Source organism: Lipotes vexillifer, unplaced genomic scaffold (assembly GCF_000442215.2).
Source record: "Lipotes vexillifer unplaced genomic scaffold, Lipotes_vexillifer_v1.1 scaffold977, whole genome shotgun sequence".
Classification (NCBI taxonomy): domain Eukaryota; kingdom Metazoa; phylum Chordata; class Mammalia; order Artiodactyla; family Lipotidae; genus Lipotes; species Lipotes vexillifer.
The window spans coordinates 5234870-5244081 of NW_006783088.1; the positions used below are offsets into that span (position 1 = coordinate 5234870).

At 50.9% G+C, this 9212-nt stretch overlaps 1 protein-coding gene across 1 annotated transcript in view; it reads left to right on the plus strand.

Annotated features, from left to right (window-relative positions):
• The window catches only part of ALX4 (ALX homeobox 4), a 41889-nt gene that overhangs the window by 21923 nt on the left and 10754 nt on the right, over nt 1-9212 (plus strand). The gene's annotated exons all lie outside the window — the stretch shown is intronic.

The window sequence follows — 9212 nt, forward strand, 5'->3', positions numbered from 1 at the left end:
AAGCAGGACCACACACCAGTGCTTTAGAGCAGAGAATCCAGTGTTTAAGAGGTAAGCGCAACCCCCGGGGTCACGCAGGAAGAAGGGGTCAGCCTTGCGCTGAACTTTGGAAGCCCAGTAGAAACAACTCAGCAAAGAAGAAATACAACAAATAAAAGGTTAACTTTACTAGTAATAAAAAAAAAATGTAAATTCAAACAAGATTTCACTTTTATCCCTCACATTGGCAAAGATTTTAAAAAACAGTGTAATGACTGGTATTGGCCCTGAAGCAGGTGGGCACACGGAGGAAACTGGCAGATTTCTAGAAGACACGTTTATCAGAGCTCTTAAGGTGTGACTGTGATCTAACTCGCTATTTCTAGTTCCTGGAGCTTTTTCTAAGGTAATTACCATGAAAGTATCAAGGGATTTAACCGCAAGGATATTCAGCCCAGGCCTGTTATCATTTCAAACAATCGGTGATCCACGTGCCCAACAGTAAAGGACTGATGAAATAGAATAGTTTGTCCATGTGGTGAAATACTAGGCAGCCATTAAAAACGATGCAGTAGAAAAATATAGAATAGGATGGAAAGATATACAGGATAGTGTTAGGTTGAAAAAAAAAAAGACTTGTACCAAAAAAAAATTATGTTTCCCTTTTGTGTTTGTGTGTTACAGTTTTCTTCTTTTGGTCTGGCTTGATTTTTTTTTTTTAACTTCCGTATAAAACATAGATAATTATATGTAACGAGGGGGGGGGGAAGCCACAAAATTTACAGAGGAAGATACGCAGGGAGAGGAGGAGTTAGCCAGATGCATGCGGGGCAGAAGGGCATTCCAGTTAGAAGGAAGAGCACATATGCAGGAATGGGGTAGCCTGAAGCCGCTCGAGCAGTGTGCTGGAGGCATGAGGGCAGGTCTGTGGGACCGGAAGCGAGGTGCAGAGGTGGGGTGTGGAAAGATGTAAGTCTGTGAGGAGAACCGGTGTCAGTCCCGCCTGGGGAATCCCGAACGCCACAGTCAGCCTGACTTGCAGAGTTGGCAGATTTAGCAAAAAAACTAACAACAAAACCAGGGCGCTCCATTTAATTTGAATTTCAAATAAATAATGAATAAGTTTTAGTATAAGTATGCCCCACCCAATATTTGGGACATACTTACACTTAAAAAATGACTGTTTCTCTGAAATTCTAATTTAACCGAGCACCCTGTATTCTATCTGACCATCCTAATGAGGGCTCTGGGCACCAGTGGAGGGCCTCTAGACAGGCTCACACTAGATGGGATGTGTGCTTTAGACACTCTCTCTGATTGTAGTTGAGGGCGGTGAGTCTGAGGGCAGAGAAACCAATGAGGTCTACGCTTAAGCCAGAGCTCTGGGAATCTCCAGTATCCAAGAGGCCTCAGAGTTAAGGGGGGGCGGGGGGCGGGGGGGGGCGCGGCCCAGTTCGTGAGGACAGTGGCCGATCCCCACCGCGAAAGGGGCCTTTCGCTGAAGCATCCGTACCCTTCCTCCACCCGGCTCCCCCGTGGCGCTCACACCCACCTCCCACATCACACAGCCGAAACCAACACCTGCCAGAGCAGACATCACTCAGGATTCTAATCGCTGCTTCCACATAGCATTTTAAAATGATAAAAGCCATTTCTGGTCATGGTAAGACAAATAGAAAACTAAGTCAGACGAGAAAAAAAAAAAAGGAACAAAACTCAGATACCAGTATTCTTACCTCTGGAAACCTCTAGTATTTTCTAAGGACAGATACCTCACCCCTACCTCCCTTTTTTTTCAAAATGAGATTTACTTACTATAACAGGAACATCTTTCAGTTACTAAAATGCTGTTCTTTCACATCAGTTTCACTCATTTTTCATCGAATGTTTATTGAACCCCTTCTGCATACCAGCCACAATAAGGGCTAAACAAAACAAGTATATTCAGATATATTCCCTGTTTTATGGAAGGGAGAGAGACAATAAATAAAGGAAAAACAAATAAATACAAAATAATGTGTATTAAATGCCAAGAGAGAAACAGTCTGTAGAATAAAGAAAATCAGGAAGGATCTTCCAGTTATGAAAATATCATCCTTTATTTAACCAATCTCCTATTATTGGATATTTTGGTTATTTTCAGTTTTTCCATATAATAATGCCATGATGAACTTTCTCTCTAGTTAATTCTTTGTGCCCATCCATAACTCAGTCTTTAGTTTAAATCCCTAGAAGTGAGATTTCTGGTGAAGACAGACAAACTTTTTACTTACTTAGTTTTTCTTTACTATATTTAAACCCAATTTTTAATTTTCTCTATAGTTTACATATTTTTAATTTTTAAAACAGCATGGTGTAAAATTAAAATGGTGGGGTATTATTTTATGAATTTGAACACATTCCTAGACAGGCCCACGTACTCACCGTCACAACTGGGATACGGGATAGCATAGTTCTGCACACCAGCCCTTTGTGGTCAAACCTGCCCCCTCCCCAGCCCCTGGCAACCAGTGATCTGTTCTCCGTCCTGGTACTGTTGCCTTTCCCAGAATACCATGCAATAAATAAGTAGAGTCATGCACTATATACGTTTTGAGACTGGCTTCTTTTACAGACCATCATGCTGTCTTTGAGAGTCATCCATGCCATTGTTTGTATCACTAGTTTGCTCCTTTTACCTCTGTAGCATCCCACTGCATGGCTGTTCCACAGCTTGCTTATTCATTCACCTGTTAAAGGACGTTTGGGTTGTTTCCAGTTTGGCGTGATTATGAACAAAGCTGCTATGCACATTTGCATACACGTTTGCAATGAAAATAAGTCTTTGTTTCTTTAGGGCAAATGCCTCGCAGTGGGATTTCTGGGTCTAGCCATACGAGTATGTTTAATTATACAAGACAATGCCACGGTGTTTTTCCACCAGCGATGAATGAGAGTTCTGGCTGCTTCATATCCTCGCTATCACTTGGTAGCATCAGATTTTTTATTTCCATTGCAATAGGTGTGTAGCCATATCCCAAGGGGGTTTTAGTTTGAATATCCCTAGTGGATAATACACTGAGGGGGTTCATCATGCTGATTTCCATGTATATCTTCTTGGGTCAAATGTCCATTCAAATATTTTACCCATCTATTTTTAGTTTTAATGTTACTGCTAACTAAGCTCCACATTTTAATCAGATTTCACTAGTTTTTCCCTAATGTCCTTTTACTGTTTCAAGACCCCGTCCTGGATACCACATCACATTTAGTCCTCATGTCTCCTTAGCCTTCTGTGATCTGTGACAGTTTCTCAGACATTCCTTGTTTTGAGAGGCACATTTAGGGCTTGGGTGTGTGCATGTTGGTGACAGGAGTGCCTAAGTCACCTCGTGGGTGGCTGAGCCCTTGTGCTTCCTCTCTACAAACTGGCAGTTCCTCCAGGGCAGGAACACCGTCCGTCTCTACTGGGTACACGCTGACAGGCTCCATCCATGTTTGCTGAAATGCTGCCCTTTTGGTGTTATTTCTTGGGCCTGGAGCTAAAACTAGGGACGTCTAAGCTGAACTCTGGACAGAGTCCAGCGGCAGATGAGGTAGGCTGGGGTTATAATCCATGGCTCACCTTTAACCTCTGCCCCCACCCCCGCACGACTGTTTGGACAGCGGTGGGCTTAGTCAGTGCCCTTTAAATAGCATGAAAGGGCCTCACGCTGGCCTGTTTTGTTTAAGGAGGTTGCATCGGCGGTGTGCACACTGCCGCAGGGCATGCGGCCGGCTCACCCGAGAACAGAGTAAGCGGCATGTCCCCCACGAAGCAGATGTTTGGAGGAGAAATAGATGTAATCAAAAGCACAGAGGATAAAATTACTCAAACCCCTTAGACAGACCCTCCATATGCAAGGGTACACACACACACACGCACACACGCACACACGCACGCACTCACCACCCACGTCCATACCCACCCGCATGTATCTACAGGGTCACGTTCACACCCACACCCACGCGCAACAGCACACGTCCACAGGCACACACGTGCCACTTGGTGCCTGCCCTTGACCACACGAGCCTGCACGCTACACAGACCTATCCGCAGGCCACTACACATGTGTTCCCCGCACCCATTTGCAACTGCAGGCTTGTGCCCCACGCCCGAGGGCGCATATCCGTGCACGCGGAAGGGATACACACAGAGAGGCCTCCAGCACCGTCCCCAAATGGCTTCAGAAGTTCATTCTCTTTAAATCACAGCCATAAAAAAAATTCTCTTGAAATCACAATCATGCAAAAAAAATCACGGTCACCTTTGGAAATCTTTCAAGGCCTTTCGAACTGGGACGAGTGGCTAGAGGTTAAGGGAATGAAGAAAGGTTTCCCGTTTCTCGTTGGATTTCTTGAAATCCCACAGCCAGGGCTGTCCGGCAGCAGACCAGGTGGCTCCCAGAAGAGGCCAGGCCTCCTCCCCAGGGGAGTTCAGGCAGAGGCCCAAGGGCCTTCTGTGGCTCCTGATGGAGAATATAACCTCGAACCGAAGAATGCTTCCCACTTCATCAGAAGTGGTCGATGGGAGTCTTTGCCTGGGGTTGTTTGAAGGGCCAGCGTCCCTGCGTCGGGGCAGGCAAGGATGACTCATGGTGTTCTGTGCGCACTACTTGATTCCTCTGGGTAGTCTGGGATCTATTTCCGGATCAAGACGTTCTGGGGGAAGCTGCAGCTTGCGATTACGTTGTCTTGGGCCACACAGCCTGGGACAAAGCCGGCCCAGGGATCCCTTCCCACTCTGGGCGGGGTGTCAGCATAGCACCAGGCCAGAGTCCACAGGGGGTTGCCCCAGGGAGGATGGGGGGAAGCCAGCCAGGCAGGCAGGTGGCCTGGACCCAAAGAGGCTCTGTTGCTCCTCAGCTTCATGCCAGTGCCAGATGCTATTGGGTCTCAAGAAGGTGGGCCCAGCAGCGGGGCAAGCTGGGAGATCCCAGTGGCCTTTTCTCTCTCCCAGTATAGCAGCACAATGGATGCAGAGCTGGTTCCTGGCAGATGCTGGACTGGGTTTCCTGGACATTTCAATCCCAGAGCCCCGCTCCGTGAAGCCCATCTCTGTGCTTCTCTTTCTACCGCCCTGACCCTCTTGCTTGCGGCGTGGAGACATCCTTCTATGTCTGCCTGGTCTTTCTCCTCTCCTTTCTTCTTCCCTCCCTCCTTCCGTCCTCCATCTTTTCCTCTCTCCCTCCGTGATCTCACCTCCTCCTTCTGTTTCAGCTGTCAGCCTCTGATGGAGGCATTCGTCACTATGTGCCTTTTTCTCATGTATCCTCACCACCTTTCTCCTCAGTGTTTACGAGGATGCATTCATTCAACAAACATCTCTGCACGTACCCTATAGGTACTGGCACACGGTAGGTGCACAGAGGTAGCTGGACAGAGTGAGAGCTCAGTAATGTTTGTTTGTTAGAAATTGTTCGTTGATTCTTCAGTAACCTCTTCCTGCCTGTCTGCTGCCTGTCCCATCCTGGGCTGAGCCCTGGGCTGAGAAGGGACAAATGGCATGAGGTCCCAACCCTCAGGGAACTGATTCTCTAGGAGGAGCTGGACATTTGGGGTTTGATTATATACTAGTCCAAAAACACAGTCAGTAATTGGATGGCGGGGTTTCCATGACTGCCCCAGTCTGAGAGGGCTTCCTGGAGGAGCTGGTGCTTGATTGGTCCTTGGAGGTCAGCTGGAAAAAAAGGGACATTCCAGGCAGGTGGACAGAGGTGGGGGTGAGGGAGACCAAGGAGGTCAGTGCTTTCCTTTGTTCGGGAGTAATTCAGCCTGAGTCTCAGGCCCCCTGTTTTCAGTGGCCGTCTTGAGGAGGGAGTCACAGAGCGAGCTGGACCCTGACCAGCGCCAGGCCTCGGGCCAAGGTACCGAGTCTCCACCCGGCCCCTCTGGATCATCTAGTCGCAGAGCGCTCTGCTGGCTTTGCCCAGAGCCCAACACCATCACCCGTCCCATCCCTGGCACCCACCTGCCTCAAGCAGGCCTCTTGCAGAAGAGCAGTGGGAACTGTAATTATTTACTCAGGAGGATGGAAGATAAGAGGCGTGGCAGCCCTCTCCAGATGTCCGCAGGGCTGGCTTGGGAAAGGCCCCAGGAGGTTTTGAACCAGCACCAATGAGCCAGACCCTACAGGAGACAGACACGGGCTGGACCTAAGGACAGATGGTCCAGCTGTCCTGGGGGCAGTGAGCTCTCTGTCACCAAAGTCTGGATGATAGCACTTTGTAGAGATGCTGTAGGGTGGCAGGAGGTGGAAACTGATGCACTGAGCACCTGAGAGGGACTTCCTTGGCTTGTCGTTCTGACCAGTTGGGTCAGAACCTTGGGGAATTTTCCTTTGTTGTCTAAATGAGGGGCCCAACCTCAGAATTTAAAGCAAGATGATCAGTAATCAAGATGGAGGTTTGGAAGATTCCTTCCCTCTTCAAGGACCAGAGAAACCTCAGTTTTGCCAGAATCCCTTCATCTCTAAGCCTTTCCAGTGAGCTGACCTTCGCCTGGACAGACACGGCCCCAGCCTCTCCCCTTTTCTCCTCACTCCAGATCCCAAGGGGAAGGTCCCACTGGTCTCTAAGGCGGGAGGGCTACTTACTCCACCTGGCCAAAGCTGTGACACCAGACAGGGCGTGCCTGCTCCCGTGTGCAGATGAGGCTCTGGGACATAAAAGGCATCCTCTGAAATCTCAGGCAGACTTTGGGAGAGCCGGGACCATGAACAGGTCTCCCATCTCTCGGTCTGGTGGTCTTTGCACACGCCATGCCGTCTCCCCACTCCTGACCCACTCGCTCTCTCTCAGTGGGTGGCTGGAGGGGGGGAAACTGGATTCTTACTCCTCTTCTTGGAAGACGACATTCTGCCGCCTCTCCCCGAGCTGAGCCTAGAACCAGCCCACGCTGGGGAGCTTCTCCCAGAGGCCACATCCGCACTCTCTCCTCCTCTGGGGCTGGTCCTTCTGACCCCAGGATGCACAGACCAAGCCTCTTGGTTATGAGGCCCCTGGATTCCTTCTGGTCCTACCTCTCTCTCCAGGAAAGACCGCGAGACCATGGGTAGGAGTAAAGGATCAACCAAGGGCTGAGAGGCTGCACTCTGTCGCTAATTAGGGCACATTTCCCGCTGTCTCTGGCCTCAGTTTCCCCTGACTTGACATGAGGAGTTTGGTCCCTACCAACACTTGCTTTTTATAACATGGAGTTTCCCCTGCATGGCCCAGCCCCTACTGTTGTATGGGGTGGTCCCGATCCCAGGCTGAAGGCCAGAGGATACGGTAAGGGTCTACGGGGTCATGGGATGGGGCCTGGGGAGCAGTGCTAGGGCAGAGGGGGCAGGGGCTGTCCCCCCTCCCCAGTCTAGCCTCCAGGAAGTTGCATAACAGAGATGTTTATTTTTGGTGAGGCTGGGTGGGATTTCTTCTCCTTAAAAAAAAAAACCCAAAACATAAAACTTATTTGTCTGCCAGGAAGATAAATATCTTTGCTGAAAGCTCTTGGCCCGGCTGCCAGCTGCAGCTTGCATGATGCTGTCACCAAAGCCGTGGCGGTCTGCCTGTGTCTGGGCTTACATGGGTGTCATATGTGATGCCTGAGGGTCAGCCCCCCACCCTGCTGGTATCGATGCTGCCAGTGGCCCTCAGGAACAGCCTCCCAAAGCTGCTTCCAGGCCCACTCTGGGCATTCACCTCCACCCCGATTTCCTCAGTGCCTTGAAGAGGGAGGTGAGAATGACAGAGAGCAAAATGTCCCTCTCAGCTTCCCCAGCAGTAAGAGAGCCCCCAGTGTACACAGAAAGCCAGGGGCTAGACTGAACCTGAAGCTTCAGCCCTAGGACCTGGACAGGGTTAAGAGACCCGGGCTAGAGGCATCGTCCTGACTTAATGCCCGCTGCTCAGATCTCTTCCTAGAAGAGGAGACCGAGGGTCAGAGTGGTTTGTGCTCACATCGACCACAAATCCTTGTCATAATCAGAGCTTGCGCGTGTGAAAGGTTTTGTCAAATGCTCCCCACACATGTCTTATTAATCCTGTATGTTATTTCACTCTACAAGAGTCACAGTCAATGGAATTTGGCTCAGAGAGGTGCTCACACCCCTGTCTCCAGACACCAGTCCAGCGCCCTCCCCACAGCGTGCGCACACGCTCCTGCGCTTGGGGCCTCCAGGGAGGGCCTACCCGCTTGGAGGACTTCTCCAGGGTCAGAATCTTCTGCTGCTCACAAGTCTAGACCAGAACTGGGAATAACTTAATGACACAGGCAGAAGGCTGCCTAGCCGGCACCACGCTGAGTGCTTTATGTGTTAGCCTTTTTTTTTTTTTTTTTTTGCGATACGCGGGCCTCTCACTGTTGTGGCCTCTCCCACCGCGGGGCACAGGCTCCGGACACGCAGGCCCAGCGGCCGTGGCTCACGCGGCACGTGGGATCCTCCCAGACCGGGGCACGAACCCGTGTCCCCTGCATCGGCAGGCGGACTCTCAACCACTGCGCCACCGGGGAAGCGCTGTGTTAGCCTTTTTAATCCCACAACTACCCTGTGAGGAAGATCCTACAGGATTCTGCATCCCCATTTTATAGAGGGGGAAACTGAGGCATAAAGAGGTTAGGTGAACTGTCCAAAGCACGCAGCTGGGACTCACACCCCTGGTGCCAGTTCCAGAGCCTGTGCTCTGACCCCTGCCCTGAAGCGAGTGTGTGCCCAGGGTGCTAACTGGGCTCTGCCCTGAAGCGAGTGTGTGCCCAGGGTGCTAACTGGGCTCTGCCCTGAGGCGAGTGTGTGCCCAGGGTGCTAACTGGGCTCTGCCCTGAGGCGAGTGTGTGCCCAGGGTGCTAACTGGGCTCTGCCCTGAGGCGAGTGTGTGCCCAGGGTGCTAACTGGGCTCTTTGGACTTGGACAAGCTCCTTCCCGCTCCACCCTTGACCCCTGTGGGCTGACTGGTCCTTTGCAGCTCTGAGCATCCAGGAATCAGCGGGCAGAGCCCCGTTCTGTTAGACAGCAGTGGCTGTGGGCCTGGGCCGTGAGCTTTGTGTAAGTCTGCTGGGTCCCCCGTGTCAGCATCCTGGGCGTGTCAGAGGGAGGTGCCCCACTTCCTTAGTAAACATGCCCCCCACCTGGAGGGGCAGGTCACCACTTGGACAATAGATGAGACCAGTGTGGAGGGCGCGGGGACAGGACCCCTCAGCGCCGGGTTCTTGGGCAGAGTCTCCAGAGCCCCTGCTGA